General features: G+C 38.2%; 1 protein-coding gene across 2 annotated transcripts in view; it reads right to left on the reverse strand.

Annotated features, from left to right (window-relative positions):
• Positions 1-18,315, reverse strand: part of LOC110597892 (uncharacterized) — a 179,430-nt gene that overhangs the window by 63,432 nt on the left and 97,683 nt on the right. The window lies entirely within an intron of this gene.

Here is an 18,315-nt window from a genome sequence, read left to right on the forward strand (position 1 = left end):
CAGGATCAAACTTTTCTCCCCCTCCCATAAATTGTGGGGTTTATAAATCATAAATATCATTATTATTATTAGTAGTAGTAGTAGTAATTGCCACAGTCTGGCTGGGCACAAAATCACGAGCCACTCAAGTAGGAACAAACTTTATTTTTGAAACTCCCTGCCAATGCCCTGTATGCTCCCAGGAAGACACACGCGGGCGTTCTCCCGGACACACCAACAGGAAATCCTTCCTCCGGAATTCCCTCCTACCACACTTCCCCAACCAATGAGAACTCTCCAGGAGTCCGGTAGCAGGCCGAGTTGGACAGCAGGGGTCTAATATCCATATGAATGCAGATCTTAACATAATCATATCATCTCAATGGCTTGCTGGAGTCACCTTTCTACCAAAAATGCCATGCATCATACTACTTGGCTATGGCTCTTAGCAAGTAGTAGTAGTAGTAGTAGTATTGAGAATTGAACCCAGGAGTACTTAACCACTGAGCCACACCCCCAGCCCTTTTGATTTTTTGTTTTGAGACAGTTTCTTGCTAAGTTGCTTAGGGGCCTCCCTAAGTTTCAGAGACTGGCTTTGAACTTGCAACCCTTCTGCCTCAGCTTCCCAAGTCGCTGGTATTACCAGCATGCACCACCATGCCCAGTTTATAAATTATTTTTTTATTAATTAAATTATTTATTTTAATTAGGTATATATGACAGCAGAATGCATTTTGATTCATTATACACAATTTCTGCTCAACTTTTCATTTCTCTGCTTGACACAATGTAGCATCACACCATATGTGCAGTCATACATGGACTTAGGATAATGATGTCCATTTCATGCCACCATATTTCCTGCCCCCATACCCTCTTCCCACTTCTCCCTTCCCTTTTCCCAAACAAAGTTCCCCCATTTTCCCATGCTCTCCCTCCCCCAGTTATGGATCAACATCTACTTATCAGAGAGAATATTCGGCCTTTGGATTTGGGAGATTGGCTTACTTCACTTAGCATGATATTCTCCAACTCCATCCATGTACCTGCAAATGCCATAATTTTATTTTCTTTTAATGCTGAGTAATATTCCATTGTGTATATATACCACAGTTTCTTTATCCATTCATCTACTGAAGGGCATCTATGTTGCTTCCACAGTTTAGCTATTGTGAACTGAGCTACTAGAAACAATCAATGAGGTGAACAGAGAGCCTACATTTGGGGAGCAAATTTTTGCCACACACACATCAGATAGAGTTTTAATCTCCAGGATATATAAAGAACTCAAAAAACTTAACTCCCCAAAATCAAACAACCCAATTAATAAATGGGCTAAGCAGCTGAACAAACACTTCTCAGAAGAAGATATACTTTTGATCAACAAATATATGGAAAAATGTTCAACATCTCTAGTAATTAGAGAAATGCAAATCAAAACTACTCTAAGATTTCATCTCATGCCAGTCAGAATGGCAGTTAACCCAGCTATCCCACTCCTCAGTCTATACAGAAAGGACTTAAAATTAGCATACTACAGTATCACAGCCACATAAATTATTATTTTTAAAGTCAGTCTCTAAAGTAGCATAAGACTTTGAATTCCAATATTATATTTTGGGAGACAAGATATACATATGAGTGTAAGATAAGCATTTATGGATATAGAGAGAACACTGAGTCTCTAAAGGAAATGCCCATAAACAGTTGGGATGCAGAAAAAACAACAAATGAGCAACACATTTCATGTCACCAGGGATTAGGCATCACAGAGTAAAAGTAAAACCATAAACATTGCTATAATCTGAGTACTTGTCCACACCCCTCAAAATCCACATAGTAAATTTTAACCTTCAAGGTGATAGCATTAAGAGTGTGGGATGATTAAGTCATGAAGGCAGCTCTCACACATTAGTGCTCTTATTAAAATAGGTGCAATAAAGTTCCATCATCCCTTCCACCATGTGAGAACACACAAGAAGGCACCATCTATTCACAAGAAAATACACCCTCACCAAACACCAAATCTTCCAGTGCTTTTGATCTTGGACTTCCCTTTCCCAAAATTGTTAGAAATAAATATCTGTTATTTCTAAGCTACCCAGTTTATGATATTTTTTTAGAGCAACACAAATGAAATAAGACAAGCAATAAAGGCTAATGTCCACTTAATTGCTTTTTCTGCAAAGGAGAACCTTTTGAGACCATCAGAAAAACAAGAGAGATAATAATTCAGCAGGAACCTTTATGATGTTGGATGCTAAGAATATCTAGCAAATGCATTTAACCTCTACCCATTGTCCTCCAAAGTTATAATTAAAATAATGTGCCAAAGGCCATTGTATGGCATCTGAGACTCATTTACAAGTGATTACAAACAGATTCCTTTTCCGAAAAGCTGGACTTCTGGCACTCCTTACAGAATATCTACATGTTCTGCACATCAGATTGCAATAACTGTAAGGACTCCCTACAGCTTGCATATCACACTGGAATATACTTTGGCAAATTGTTTTTTAAATGAAAGTCAGAAGTAGGACTGATGACATATTACGGAAGTCGTGGTCAGTGTATTCGGCCATCTCAATCCCTCCTAGCTCTTTGAAAGATGGAACTGTGTGCCAGTTTGAGTCATGGCTCAAATACGGGTTTATATGCCTACATCTAAAGCTCTACAGTGAAATTCAAGTTTCCTACCAAGGAGAACTGAATGTGGGCCTCAAGACATTATTTGGGAAAAGATCTGTATTTGAACATGTTTCCCCAGATTTTATGGAGTAGAATGTGAGTCCCAGGGACAAGAGGCTGAAGGCAGAAGAGGCAAAGTGTAGGGTGATCCCACATCTCCATGGGGCCCCATAGACCTGGGCACAATTGTCTGGAACCCTGAAAGGTGTAGAACTAGGTTTGTGGGTAGGAGTGGAACTCTGTGCATGGGGCACCAGCACAGGGTGACTTCGGAGAACTACCCAGGAAACCAGAAGAGCAGATGCCTCTGTGATGGGTGCCTCCCTCCACCATACAGGCATGGAGTTCTGGGTCTTGGATTCCTGTAGAGATGGCTGATTATCAGGGACACAATTGGAAGTATCATTCCCTTTCCATCCTGCAGAAGTAGCAGGAAAGGCTCTGGCTTATGAGCAAAATCCCTCATAAGAACAAGATTGGCATGTGGCCTCCAGAACAGAGAGGAGTTCCGTGCTGTGCGTCCTGTCCATATCTGTGTGGAATACAAAAGTTTTTTGGCAAGAAGAAAAAAAGTAGCCATCAGGTCTGAGTAAAGGATACAGAAGAGGCAGGGGAAAGTAAAGGAAGAAGGTACAGAAAGGAGCTAATAGAGAATAACTGTAAATAAAATCAAGGTTGAAGTATTATTGGAAGCAATCAGACATTAAAACTGAGGACTACCTTACTTAGTATAGGGCTTACAGGTTTTTCAGTTCCAGAGGACATTTATAATCATCAGAATAAAAATCATGTCTTCTTGGCTCATGGTATTTCTCCTCTCTCCCAGCACCAGGCTGCCCCCCTCTTCCCCTGCCTAACCAAGCTTTGTGTTCTAAACCAGAAAAAAATCACACTTTCCTTTATAACATGCTTTGTTTCACAGTCTCTCTCTCTCACATATACACACATACACACACCAAAAAAAAAATCTGTTAAGACTGTTTTCACATATTTTGGGTGATAGTAAAATCTCATTGTTTACTCTCAGAAAAAAATGCCTGGAAATACAAAACATTCAATCACAGGAACAAGTTTAAATCATAACATGTCAGATTTTGCGATAGGTCAATGAAAGATGGTTTCCTTCAAAATTCATCTTGAAGAGTCATTCACTTCATTTGTATACTAACATATGTTTCCTTAGGCCAACCCAACTTTCAGGTTAAAATAGAGCTATCCAAATAGTAATTAAGTGTACAGCAGTCCTCCCTTATTCATGTGGGATATGTTCCAAGATCCCCAGTCAATGCCTGAAACAACAGATAGTACTGAGCCCTAGTGAGCAGGTAGCATATACATTGTGGATATACTGGACAAAGTCACACTGTCTGGTGAGACAAAGCAGGATTGCATAAGGTTTTGTTGTGCCACAAAAACCAATGTGCATTTAAATTTATGTTATTTATACCTGAAATTTTTCATTTAATATATATTTTTTAATTTTTAGTTGTAGCTGGACACAATACCTTTATTTTATTTTTTTTTAATGTGGTGCTGAGGATCTAACCCAATACCTTGTACATGCCAGGCAAGCACTCTACCACTGAGCCCCAGCCCCAGCCCCTTAATATTTTTTTACCATGGTTGTCCATGGGTAACTAAAATATCAGAAAGGGAAATATGATAATGGAGGACTACAGTATATCCCTGGCTCCCCCACCTATCTGTGAACCAACTACCTCCCATTGGAAAGCTCCTCCCCCCAGTCATTTCTGGAAAGTTTTCTGTTGGGAAGTGGGGATGCATATTTTATCTGCTATCACTCTTGTCACTCTCTTGTTCTTCTGTTCCTTTCCCTTTAGTGATGGCCACAACCTGCTACCCACCAAGCTACTGAAGACCCCATTCATGAATATAAAGTCATATCCTGCCACTGGGATTGCACCTGTGACATTTTAATTGGTTCTAAATCCCCACAATATGTAATGAGTTCTGTGCTATTTATTTGTACCTCACCTAGTTTCAACAGGATTTAAAATTCTTTAAAATGTATGCAATGAAACTAGATGACAAGAAGGAAGTGAGTTCATAAAAGCATAGAGTTGAAAGATTAACATGGGAATAGATGAAAACAGTGTATAAAATACACGACATAAAATTGAGCACAATTGCTTGAGCTGGCCTGAATATTTGGCTCTGGGCTCCCTAGCAGTCACTCTAAAAAGGAAATTAGAAACAGAATCTTTTTCATTCTTAGTGTCTGAGAGAAATTTCTCCTATAGATAGATCTTTATAAAGAAGTTTATTTTTTATTTAGTACCTTTTATCTTAACCAGTATCCTTACCATAAAAACAATATACCTAAGGTCATTTGTAATAGTCCTTCAATGTCAGAGTCTATGACATGTTACATGAAGTAAGTTCACATTAGCAAAGTAGTAGGACAGAAACAGTGTGGTTTAGGTTTTAAGCAGAAATGAAAGTTCAAATGACCTGCATATCTTTTAGGTGCATCTTCACATTTTCTTTCAGAGAGAGTCCAGGAATCAGAGTCACCTACTTGACAAGTACTAGAAGAACAAGTATTCTGTGATATAATTTAAAAGCCCACACATATACTTCTACAGTCAGCCAAGCCAGGAGTAAGGTTAACAGGTTCTTTAAAAAAAAAAAAAAAATGCGGCACCTAAAAAGTCATCCACATAAGAGAAGTCACCTTTGAACTGAAGTGGGCTGAGAGTACTAGAGGACACAACAAGACTTTATTTTTTTTTATTAGTTGCTCATGACAATACAATGATCTTGACATATCATACATTTGAATCAAATGGGTATAATTTCTCATTTTTCCAAATATACAGGTTGCAGAATCACATTGATTATACAGACACGTCTATACATACAGCCATACTAGTGTCTATTTTATTCTGCTCCCCTTCCTATCACCCCTTCCCCTCCCCTCCTCTCCCATCACCTCTCTCTACCCAATCTAATGTAACACAATTCTTTTTTTTCCCTCACATCATCATACATGTATTTTGTATAATGATGAGGGTCTACTACAAGACTTTAAACGCCAACATACAGAAGGAAAAAAATGAGTCGTTGAATCTCAACTTCTTAGGACATGGAAATAATAATCTTTTTTCAGAAAGCTATTTACCAAAATCCCAATAAAGCAACAACAACCCCTCCCTCATTAAAGCACCTATTGAGCATACAATTTTAAGCAATGGAATTATCTCCTGAACCTCAAAGATCATAGGATAAATTGACCCCAACAGGATTTATCTGCTTTATTGGACTGTTACCTATCAGTCAGTTATAGGTTGGGAGGAATCTATTAAAAATTAAGAGGTTTTTATTTCTGAAGTCCTTCTTGCTCAAAATACTTTTAAAGATAATCCAGTTGTCAATTAAGGTCCTTCTGTTCATAAAACTAAAATGTGATCTTTACCTAAAAACAAACTCATATTTATTCTCAGGACTCACACTGGGAATTTTATTGAATCCTTTTCAATTTAAGCAGATTCAAATGGATAAAAGTAAGCTCACTGTCACCTTTTAAACCTTACAAAAAGTATAAAACCTCTGAAAATCCAAGAAAAGGCACTTTTTTATAACGAGTATATTAGCAAACCAAACTTTAAAGTCCATTTTAAAAAACAACAATAATAAAATCAAGTTCCACTGGAAGGTGCTAGTCAGAAAACTTGACTTGACAGAGCTTAAGAAAACAAGACTTATGCCATGAGAATGAGGGCCCATCTATTCTTTTATTTATATAGTTCCAGCAGATGAGAATGTTCTTTGATGAGGAGCTCAGAACCATGTGGATCTGCAATTATACCAGCCCCTTTCTAATTCTTCAAATTAGTGGCCCAAAGTCAAAGACTTGATGAGTACCCCTGGTGGAAGTGAGCCTAACCTTTGATCTATGTATCTGCTACTCTGTTTAGGGACAAGTCATACCAGTTCTGTTATTTGGACCCATTTTGCTATCTACTATCTTTACCAGTAAAAAAAGAAACTCCTATTTACTTTAAAGGTTTTGTCCTAGGAAGTTTTAAAATTTAAAAAAAGACAGAATTGACCCCTAACTGAGCTTGGCATCTGTAAACTTATTCTGGTATCAATTCTGGGGCCAAATTTCCATTCATCCCACACAGTCCTACCATTATTAACTCAGTGTCATTTATTACAAGACAATTAAAGCCAGACATTTTGAATTATGAGATTTCATTTCCATAACAGATGATTTCCACATCATTTATGGTTTATGGCTTAGAAGGAGAAAATAACAAAATTTAGTCCAAACAATGTAAATACATTCTTACTCTAGCCAGTAAAGATACTGAAAAGAGAAAATTTCTCAGGCTCTTTCTCCAGACCCCCAAAGAGGAAAAACATTTTGACAATAATCCAGAACAAAGCCTCCAAAATGGTTCCAAAACCAATTAGGGACACAATGACAAAATAGTAAATAACTTTGAAAAAGTGAATCATAGAGCTGTAAACATCAAATGAATAGTTTAACATGGCCAGTCTAAAATGTGTATTACAAAAGGAAATAATAATCTGGTCAGAAAATATGGATGAAATCTGGAAAGGTAATCAACATGATATTTGACAGAGTCATTTTAGATTAAGACATCCGAGGATTACAACTTCCAACTCACACACTGTAGTTAAGAATCCATGACAGGAACAGAGAGAGGCCAACATCAGGCATCACTGCCAGAGCTCAGATTGATGTGCGCATCTCCAGTCTCTAATACTTCCCCCGCTGATACGCCCCATGTTGAAGAAATAAATGTCTGGGGAGCAGAAGACCTTTCAACTAGATAGAGCACTGTGTTAGAATGAGAATTAAGGGAATTTGATTCTGACATGACCCCATCAAATCCCAAACCTCATTTTGCTGATAGAGATCAGAGGAAAAAAAAGCCAAAAGGTTGAATCTACACTTGTGTGCCAGTAAAAATTCCATTGCAAGTTTTACACAGAGAACTGACATTTGGGAATGTATAGGGAACGTGGATGAAATGCCAAATGATGGAAGTCTGCAAGATTATGCTGACTTCCAGCAGGTATGCAACTCACTCCAAAAAAAAAAAAAGGTGGTGCTTGGTTAAAAATTATTGTTAGAAACTCCTTTGTTCCTATCAGCAGCATATATCTCTACCTGAGCTATCCCTCCTGGTGATGGGAATGTACAACAAACAATACCTACAGCAGGCAAAGTCCCAGCAGCTGAGGTCTAATATTTCCATGAAAATCTTAGTCGTAGTTAACTGTGCAAGAGACTCTTCAAACTGGGTAACATGGAGTTAAAAAGCATCATTACTTCATCATTTTATTAAAAATAAATAAAATTCATAAATTCTTAAAGAAGCTTTTAGGTCTTGTTTTTAAAATGTTTCAAGAATATTCTAAAAACTTTCCATTTTTGCAGTACTAGTTAATAGCAAGTTCACTTTTATACAGGTGGATCTTATAGTCTTTTGGGGTCCTAAAATCTGTGTCAGAGTTAAAAACATAAATTTACAGGTGACAAATATTAGAATCTCTCACAATGAATGGGATTCCTAAGAATTAACCAAAAGAAAGAAACGGTTGCCAGAGTTTGTAGTGGAAATATTTGTTTAAAATCCAGCAAATCTTCCTATTGTGCACTGGACTCTGAGATCTAATGTTCAGTCCCTGCCCTCAGTGCCTTAGGAGCTAGTTTGAAGACAGACACTAATCATGTTCAGGGACAATGACAAGCTGGTGTTGCCTGCTCCTTGTACTCAACACAATCCTGTCTCCTCTGAACAAAGGTCAGAGAGAATATGCTGTTAAATAGAGATGTCCTAGAAATGACAAACAAAAATAGACTTAACATGATTTCCGTAAATAAAACAGGACATTGAGAGCAAGATGCTGAATCTGGAGTTTCCTCGGAGGATAGAAATTCATGCTTCAGTCCTTCGCACAACCTCTTTACCAACTAATATCACCTAAGATTCAGCAATTGAGATAAATAAGGGCACCTCAGGAGGTAGGAGGTCGGGAATTTAAGAAGCCCTTTGCTCAAGCAATAGCAAAGAAGACAAGAGTTACTGGCTTCCAGAACAAGAGGGTTGCTAAGAAAAGTCGAGCCCAACTCTATTTTAAATCCAGTAAGTGGGTCTGGGGTTGTGGCTCAGTGGCAGAGTGCTTGCCTCGCACATGTGAGGCACTGGGTTCAATCCTCAGCACCACATAAAAATGAATAAACAAAATAAAGATTTCGCATTCGTCTATAACTAAAAAATATTTTTTAAAAAATCCAGTAAGCAACAAGGAGTACTATTACTCTTAAGCCTTCATATAATGTAGAACATTTGGGGCTTGTTAATTGTTTGTTCCTATCTGTTTCCCTAGAAAGGATCTCAAATAAGCTAAAAGAGAGCCCCAGGTGAATATGATTTAGAAAAGGCTCAAGATTTGTCCCAAGACCCTGACAATGGGGTACCAGCTGCTGCTTCCCAGGCATGCCCAGAGCCCAACAGGACCATGACACACATGCCACTTTCTCTAAATAGACTGTGCCATACCAATGCCTGCCTGGACATTTGGTTATACGAAGTACCTCTGGTGTGCTGGGTATCCTTACAGATCCTCTGCCTGGTCAAAATAATTTAATTTCATGCCATCCTCTTTTTGCCCATTTTAAACAGATAAGAAAGCTGTTTTAGAACTCAAGAACACTCCGCCAATTGGAGCCTACCTCTTGATACAAACTGGATCTTTGTAATTGGCCCAAACACCTTTGCTCTTTCAATTCTACTGCAGGCCACCCTAAACGTTTTAAATGTAATCGATCATCATGTACATCGATTCTGACAAAAATGTTCCTCACAAATCCATCCTTTCTCTTCAACTCACCAATTCTAACATTTCTCCTCCAACCATTCTTTGCAACCTCTTGACAATCACTCTTCCCACTCCATTCTGGATTTATGTGCTCAGGCATCACTGCCAGAGCTCAGATTGATGTGCCTTCCACTCCAGTGAAAACAGCCCTGTTCATGCCACCAGTGTGTTCTTCTTGATCAAATAGTCTGCTCTCAGCTTTCATCTTCATCCCTGGATTCTCTTAGAGACTTTTTTCCATTGGTTGCTCAGGTACTACCCTCTTCCAGTTTTCCTCCTATTCCAATGACCTCTTCATCCCCTGTCTCCTTGGCTGAATCTTCCCCCTCCCAGTTGCTGGATGTTGGAGGATGCAGGGCTCAGACCTCAGCCCTCTTCTTTGCTCCATCTGAAGCTTCACCCGGGACATCTCGGCCAGCCCTGGGGTATAAATACTTACTCCATGCTCAACAATTCTTAATTGTTTTCCTAAGACCAACCAAACACTTAGTAGATTCCAAATTCATACGTAGTTGTACTTTGGTGTCTACAGGAGATTGGTCTCGGGACTCTGCAATCTACCAAAATCCATCAATGCTCAAGTTCCTTATATAAAATGGTGTAGCATTTAATATAACCTGTATATATATATATATATATCCTTCCTATATGTTTTAAATCATCTCTAGATTATTTATAATGTCTGATACAGTGTAATTGTGGTATAAATAGCTATTATACTATATTGTTCAGGGAATAATGACAAGAAAAAAATACTTTGTTCCTCATTAGTACAGATGTGATTTTTTTCCCCAAATAGTTTTGATCTGAAATTGGTTGAATCTGCAGATGCATTACCCCTCCGATACAGTGGGCTGATAACTACGTCCTGAGTATCAGCAACTGTTTGTGAGCATCTCAAAGTTTGTAGGTCTACAAGCACATGCCTGATCACCTCCCTAAGGCTCTTGAACATCACCATGCATAGTTGAGGGCTTAAATTCGAGCTTTCCAATGTGCTTTGTAGCCCAATATGTACTTGAAATGTGACTGTTCAGCAAATCAAGATGGAATTTAAATGTAAAATAGATATTAGATTTTTAAAGACTTGATTTGAGAGAAAGAACAAAAATCATATCCTTAGTAATTTCTTTATATTGATTACTTACCAAAATGATAATATTTTGCATATGAAAATTAAATCAAATATATTGTTCAAATTAATTTCATTTGTTTCTTTTTTTATTTTTCACTAAGTAATTGTGCATATCTGTAGGGTACAGTGTGGCAATCCAATACATGTATGTATTGAATTAATAATTATATCAGGAAAATTGGCATTTTCTATCACTTCAGCATTTATCATTTCTTTGTATTGTCAGCATTCAAAATCCTCCCACTAGCTATTTTGAAATAGTCAATTAATTGTCATCAGTCATAGTTATCTATCTGTGCCATAGGACATCAAAAGATATTCCTCATATCCAACAGCACCCATGTACAAGTTAATCATCTTTTCTCTTATCGGACTTGAACCTTTACCAGTCCCTGGTAACAATTATTTTACTCTCTACCTTTTTTTTTTCAGTGCAAGGGGTGGAACCAAGGGTATCCCACATGTTCGGCAAGCTCTCTACCACTAAAAACTATCCACAGTATCACCAGGAAGCCTGGGTGGCAACCTGAGTTGGGTTCACAAGAGCTGTCTACATCAATAACTAAGAAAACAGTGAAGGAAGCATGCAACACACAGAAATATCTTTTTCTTGCAGGAATCAGGGACAGCTCTTGACCTTAAGGGTCCATTGGAAAGAAAGAGAAAAAGCATGCCTGAAACCCTATTTATTGAAGGGAAGACACTCAAGAAAGTTCCACCCAAAAGAGGCAAGGGATTGGGTTTCAGCAGAGTGTAGCCCAGTCCCAGAGCTTCTCTCCTCTGCCCCACGGAGTGAGGTCCACTGGCTTTCAAGCAGAGGAAGCCAGTTCCACACCTCCATCCCTCAAGGCTAACCATACGTGCTTATCTCCTGTTCATGGTGGCCCCTTGCTGAGAGCCACAGCTGAGTAGCTGAGTCAGAATGGCCCCTGGCATTTTGCCAATAGTATTGGTTGAGAGGCAAGCCATTAAGATGATGCTGGATTGATTCAATTGTATATTAGACCTTTACTGTCCACCTCAGCAGGCTACTTTGGAGTTCTCACGGGATTCCTGGAGAGTTCGTATTGGTTGGGGAAGTGCCGGAGGAGGGATTTCCGGTTGGTGGTTCCTGGAGTAGCCAAGTGGCATTCGGGAGAGTTTCCAGGGAGCATGTGTGGAGTGTGCTGGTGGAGTTCAGAAATAAAGTTTGTTCCTGCTTCAGTGGCTCATGATTTGTGCCCAGCCAGACTGCAGCAGCCCCTGACACCCTAGCCCCTATTCTTCACTTCTTTGAAATCAACTTTTTAGCTTCCACAAATAAGTGAGAACATATGCTATTTGTCTTTTTGGACCTGGGACCAATCTCCTGTAGACACTCCATACTATTTTCCATAACTGCTTGATTTAATTTTGCCACACATAATGTTCTATTCATGTTGTCACTAATAGCAGAATTTCATTCTTTTTAATTGCTGAATAATATTCTATTATGTATATTATACCACATTATCTTTATCCATTCTTCTATGGTTGATTTCACAGCCTGGCTGTTGTGAAGAGTGCCACAGTAAACAGAGAAGTTCAAGCTCTTCAATTTACTGATTTAAGTTCTTTGGGGATAGATACCCAGTAGTGGGATTTGTGGGTTATGTGGCAGATCTATTTCTAGTTTTTTTAAAACTCCATACTATGTTCTGTAACTGCAGTAATTTACATTCTCACAAATAAGTGTGTGAGACTTCCCCTTTCTCTGAATCCTCACCAGCATTTGTGATCTTTAGTCTTTTGATTATAGAGCCATTCTAATTGGAGTGAGAAGATAGCTCATTGTGGTTTTGATTTGCATTCCTTGGTGATTACCAATGTAGAGCACTTTTTATATTCACTTGTTTTTTTTTATTAGTTCATTTCAGTTATACACACTGCTAGTGTTCACTTTGACATAATTATACAAGCATGGAATATAATTTGTTCCAATTCAGTCTCCAGTACTTTCCCTTTCCCTTCCCTCCTCCTTCTCCCTTTTGCCTTTCCCACTTGTTTCTTTTTATGTTTGTATGTAGCTACTAGAAATTTTAATTACTCATATGGTTCACATTATATATTTATGAGTATCATCTTAGACATTAAAAAAACTTTTAGTGCATTAGAGTTTTACATAATAGTGGGGTTCATTTTTACATATTAATAAATGCATATGATGCAGTTTTCTCTAATTCATTCCCCAGCTACTACCCTTCTTGAGCCAGACAAAACTAAGTTCAATTTTACATATTAACTATGTGACCTTGAGCAAGTTTCTTAACCTCCCTAACCACTTACTATAGGCGGGGCTCTGTTTTAATCAGTAGGTATACCTCTAAGAGCTATTTTTAGGATAAAGTTTACCAAGGTGAGTTTCTCATCATAAACCCTCAGTGTATTTTAGCTAATATTTTCAAAACCTTTTCAGCTAGAGTGATCATTTTTTCCTCTTGACTATTAGCTGTCACTTTAAACAATCGCACCATCTAAAGCAAATCTGGATATTTCGAGAGAGAATAGCCTTTCTGTTACATGAGATTATTGCTTCCAACCTTCTGCATTGGGTTGATTAGTGAGTGGTCTTGTTCTTTCTCCTTTTCTCTCCCACCCTTCTTTCCAACTTCCAGTGCTACCAGAGCACTGTAACTTTCCATGTTAAATTTGAGAACACTTTCTCTTTTTTTGCATGCACTTATAATTATGTCTTTCTTCCTGCTGATTTGTTGATTCTAAAACTTGAAAAGCAATAAACAGTATTTACATGATTAAGCGTATGTAGCATTATTGGCTAAACTGTCAAATGGTAGTCTTCATTGCCCTCCAAATTTTTGTTTTCTTGATTTCTTGTCTTTCTGCTCTTCCTCCTCTTCTACTTCCTTTTGGCTTTTGTTTGTTTGTTTCTCCTCCTTCAATTTGAGTTGCCTCTTTGCATTGTTTCCCTTTATCAAATCCTCATTCTTCCAGCGTCTCTGAGATCCAGAAAATCTATAGACTTCCATTTTTCTAGCTCTCACCCTCTTACAGCTCCACTCTAGACTAAATGCTCCCCCAATGGGCTCCTGAGCTTAGATGCTGGAACCTCACTTTGTGATTCCTCTGAGTTGAATCCCTGATTTACCCCCCTTGAATCCCTGATTTACCCCCTTCTTCTCTCCTGATTTACCCCCTTGTTCAGCAGGGCCAAGTTCTCCAAGTAACTGCCTAAGAAACTTTACATAACAAGCAAAGGTGCTAGATCCTTACAAATTTGAAAACATGTTTATTCTACCCATAACTCTTGATTGACAGCTTTGTTGAGTATCAGATGTAAGATTGAAAACAATTTCTCCTCATAACTTTGAAAAGATACTCCATTGTTTGCTATCAATCCAGAGCTGCTGGGTGGGAGGAGTTCAAATGATGGTCTGATTTCTTGAAATTTTTTCATGGAAAGTTGAAATGAATCTGCTAATTGTTCCGGTCAACTAATGATATTCAGCTCTTGGATATTATCTTGTGCTATTCTCTTAATTATTTCCTCCTTTAAAAAGATTTATTTTTTCTATTCTGTCTGCTTTCTGTTCTGAAGATATTCCTAATAGTATGACATTGGTAATCTTGGGATGACTTCTAGGTCTCATTTCTTATCTTTCATATTTTTCATCTTAGTCTTTATGTTATATTTTCTAAGTGATTACCTGGCCTTAATCCTCTACTGGTTCTTTTTTAGTAACTATATTTTTAATTTCCAAGAGCTCCTTCTAATTATTTCTTTTTTACGGAAATACATTCTTGCTTTATGAATGAAAAAAAAATTATTGAATCTTTCTGAAGAAACTAAAATTCTTCTTGTCTCTTTTTTTCCTTGAATTATATGATTTCAGAGTTGGGGGGATAGCTCAATGGTGGAATGCTCGCCTAGCCTGTGTGAGACCCTTGGTTCAATCCTTGGCACCACATATGATAGTAGTAATAATAATAATAACAATAGAGAATTACATTCTTCTTTCGGGGTCAGTTTTTCCGGATTGTACTTCTTTATCTTCTCTTTTAGGTTGCAGATTTTTTTTTCAGATGCTGTTAGTCAGCTTTTCACTGCTGTGACCCAGATAACTAACAAGAACAACATAGAGGAGGAAAGATTTATTTTGGTTTCAGAGATTTCAATCCATGGTCAGCTGGCCCCATTACTTTGGGCAGAAGGTGAGGCAGAACATCATGGTGGAGGGGGAGGGGGAGGAAAGCTGCTCAGTTTGTGGCAGCTGGGAAACAGAGAGGGAGGGAGAGAGGTCAAGGGACAAGATGTAGTTCCCAGGGGCACAGCCCCCATGAACTGCTTCCCTTAATCACACCCACCTGCCCATTTTTCCTACCTCCACCCAGTAGTCATTCAAATTATGAATCCATCAGATGATGGATTAATCCAGCAATAAGATTAGAGTCCTCATGATCCAATTACTAGCCCAAAGCCCCATCTCTGGACATAGCTGCATTGGGGACCAAGTTTTCATCACATCAGCTTTGGGGTGACATTCCAGACCCAAAAGGTACCTTTGATGATCTATCATATTTAAGAAGCAATAAGGAGAGAACTACTTGGGAGTCCTTGAGTAGAGCATGTTGACTGGAATACTTTGTTCAGGAATGAATGAATGATAGAGATGACCTTGACCTAGAGGGTCACCAAATGCCAGAATTATTTTGGAGTAATTCATATTGCCTCAGTTCTCCCCCAATCTTTCAGGTTTTTTTGTTTGTTTGTTTCTTTGATAATAACATGTGTTTGTTTGGAGGTAAATTCAGATCAGCAGTTATTTTCAATATAAGTGAAAGTGCGGGTACATTCTTCATACAAAGATTACCAATCCCAGAGGCTCAGGAGGCAGAGGCAGGAGGAGCTCGAGTTCAAAGCTAGCCTCAGCAAGTTAGTGAGGTGCTAAGCAACTCAGTGAGGCCTTGTCTCTAAAAAAAATGTTAAATACGGCTGGGGATGTGGCTCAGTGGTTGAGTGCCCCTGAGTTCAATCCCCGGTTCCCCCAGCCAAAAGAAAAAAAAAAGATTTTCAAGCCACAAAGGACTGAGCCCAAAGAATCATTCTTGCCTTTCTCTAAAATCAGCATCTCTGAGTCCCAGACTCTCCTAGAGCTCCACATATTCAAGGATACATTTTGCTTTTGTCTCTAATCCTTCATCTGTTTTCCATCTTCTAGAAAGTTGTTTCACAGTCTCTCCTTTGCTGATGATTGACTCTTGCTCTTTATGATTTTTTGATTCATGCCCCTTTTAGACTTTTGTAATGATCAATAGGGATTTTAAAAGAGGAGGGTACCAATGAGCATAACCAGTCAACCATCCTAAATCAAGATTCCACGATTCCTTTTAGCACAATGAACATCCTGCTTGTCTTGCACATCATGCAATAAATCTCACTTTATTTACTCCATTTCAAAATGTATAAATTTTGAACATGTTAAATCACTTTGAAAAAGTAAGAAATGAGAGCCGGGCATGGTGGTGCTGCTTGTAATCCCAGCAACTTTGGAGGCAGAGGCAGGAGGATCACAAGTTAAAAGCCAGCCTAGGCAACTTAGCAAGACCCATTCTCAAAATAAATGATAAGAAGGGCTGGGGTTGAGGCTCAGTGGTATAGCATCCCCTGAGTTCAATGCCCAATTCTGAAAAAAAAAAAAAAAAAATATATATATATATATATATATATATATATGTGTGTGTGTGTGTGTGTGTGTGTGTGTGTGTACACACATATATACACACACATAAAATATAAACTTACAAACTTACATATAATATTTGTTACATATATTTGTATGTATGTATTTAAATATGTGGGAAACCTCCTAAATAAATTTGTAGAAAAATAAGGATCAACAGAGACCCTGATGGGAAACCAACAGATACCACCAGCAAAACCACAAGAATGGGGGGTATAAAAGTCCTGCTCAAGATACTGATTTGTTTCATTTTTATTGTAATTAACTGATTTGTTCAATAAATAAGCATATCTTGACTACTCAATATTCTTTAGACTTGCTTTAATTCTCTCTCTCTTTCTCCCCCCCACACACAAACACACAAACACATACACACATACCATGTAAGAAATCGCAACCTTATAAAAAGGTGGAATGCCCATCTTTGCAGCATATAATGACCCACTCTCATGGTAAATGTCAAAGAATGGCCCTGCTTCAGCAAGAAAATCCTAAATAACTTATTAACTATTGAGTGACTATTTTATTTGTCACAGCTGTGTGAAAAAATCAAAGATGGTTTCTACCAGAAGGGTTACCACCCAGAAGTGAGAGAAAATCATATGTATTCTAAAGAAAGAACATTGGCTTGGGAATCAGACAGACCTGATTTTTCATCCACCATTCATGAGCTTTGTGACATCAGGAAAACTGCTTTTCCTCTTGGAGACTCAATCTTCTCTTTTGCAAAATGTGTATAAGGATGCAGCAGTAGCTTTTTTGACCAACCTGCACTTAACAACTCCCAAGATTGATAAGCACTCTTCATGCTCCCTTCAGCATACTGGCTGATGGTCACCGATACTGAGCACAGGCGTGCAGCCCACTTACGAAGATAAAAAGTGATTTCTTGGAAAATTGGGAATGGAACCACCGTTTGACCCAGCTATCCCTCTCCTCGGTCTATACGCAAAGGACTTAAAAACAGCATACTACAGGGACATAGCCACATCAATGTTTATAGCAGCACAATTCACAATAGCTAAACTGTGGAGCCAACCTAGATGCCCTTCAGTAGATGAATGGATAAAGAAAATGTGGCATATATACACAATGGAATATTACTCAGCAATAAAAGAGAAAAAAATCATGGCATTTGCAGGTAAATGGGTGGAGTTACATAGATAATGCTAAGTGAAATTAGCCAATCCCCAAAAACCAAATGCTGAATGTTTTCTCTGATAATAAGGAGGCTAATTCATAGTGGGATAGAGAGGGGGAGCATGGGAGGAAGAGATGAACTCTAGATAAGGCAGAGGGGTTGGAGGGGAAGGGAATGGGCATGGGGTTAGAAATGATGGTGAAATGTGGTGGTCATTATTATCCAAAGTACATGTATGAAGACACAAATTGGTGTGAACATACTTTGTACACAACCAGAGATATGAAACATTGTGCTCTATATGTGTAATGAGAATTGCAATGCATTCAGCTGTCATATATAAATTTTTAAAAAAAGAATATAACAAGTGACTGGTTGTAGTGGCACACTCTTGTAATAAATACCAGCAACTTAGGAGGCTGAGGAGGGAAAATAACAAGTTCAAGGCCAGCCTCAGCAACTTAGTGAGGCTCCAAGAAATTTAGTAAGACCCTATCTCAAAATAAAAATTAAAAGAACTGGGGATGTGGCTCAGTGGTTAAGCACCCTCTGTTCAGTTCCTTGTATCAAAAAAAAAAGAAGAAGATAACAAGTAGCACACCCATAAGGACACAGTCTTGTTTGTTCTTAAATATTCAAGTTGTACTTATTTTAATTACAAAACAATAATTTTATATCCCAGGAAAATACAAAGGCAAAATGTCAAAACAGGTCATTTTAAAATACTGTCAAATTATTTAATGATATAACTGGAAGAATTGTTATGGGGGAAGATG

This window comes from Ictidomys tridecemlineatus, chromosome 7 (assembly GCF_052094955.1).
Source record: "Ictidomys tridecemlineatus isolate mIctTri1 chromosome 7, mIctTri1.hap1, whole genome shotgun sequence".
In the NCBI taxonomy this organism is placed as follows: Eukaryota; Metazoa; Chordata; class Mammalia; order Rodentia; family Sciuridae; genus Ictidomys; species Ictidomys tridecemlineatus.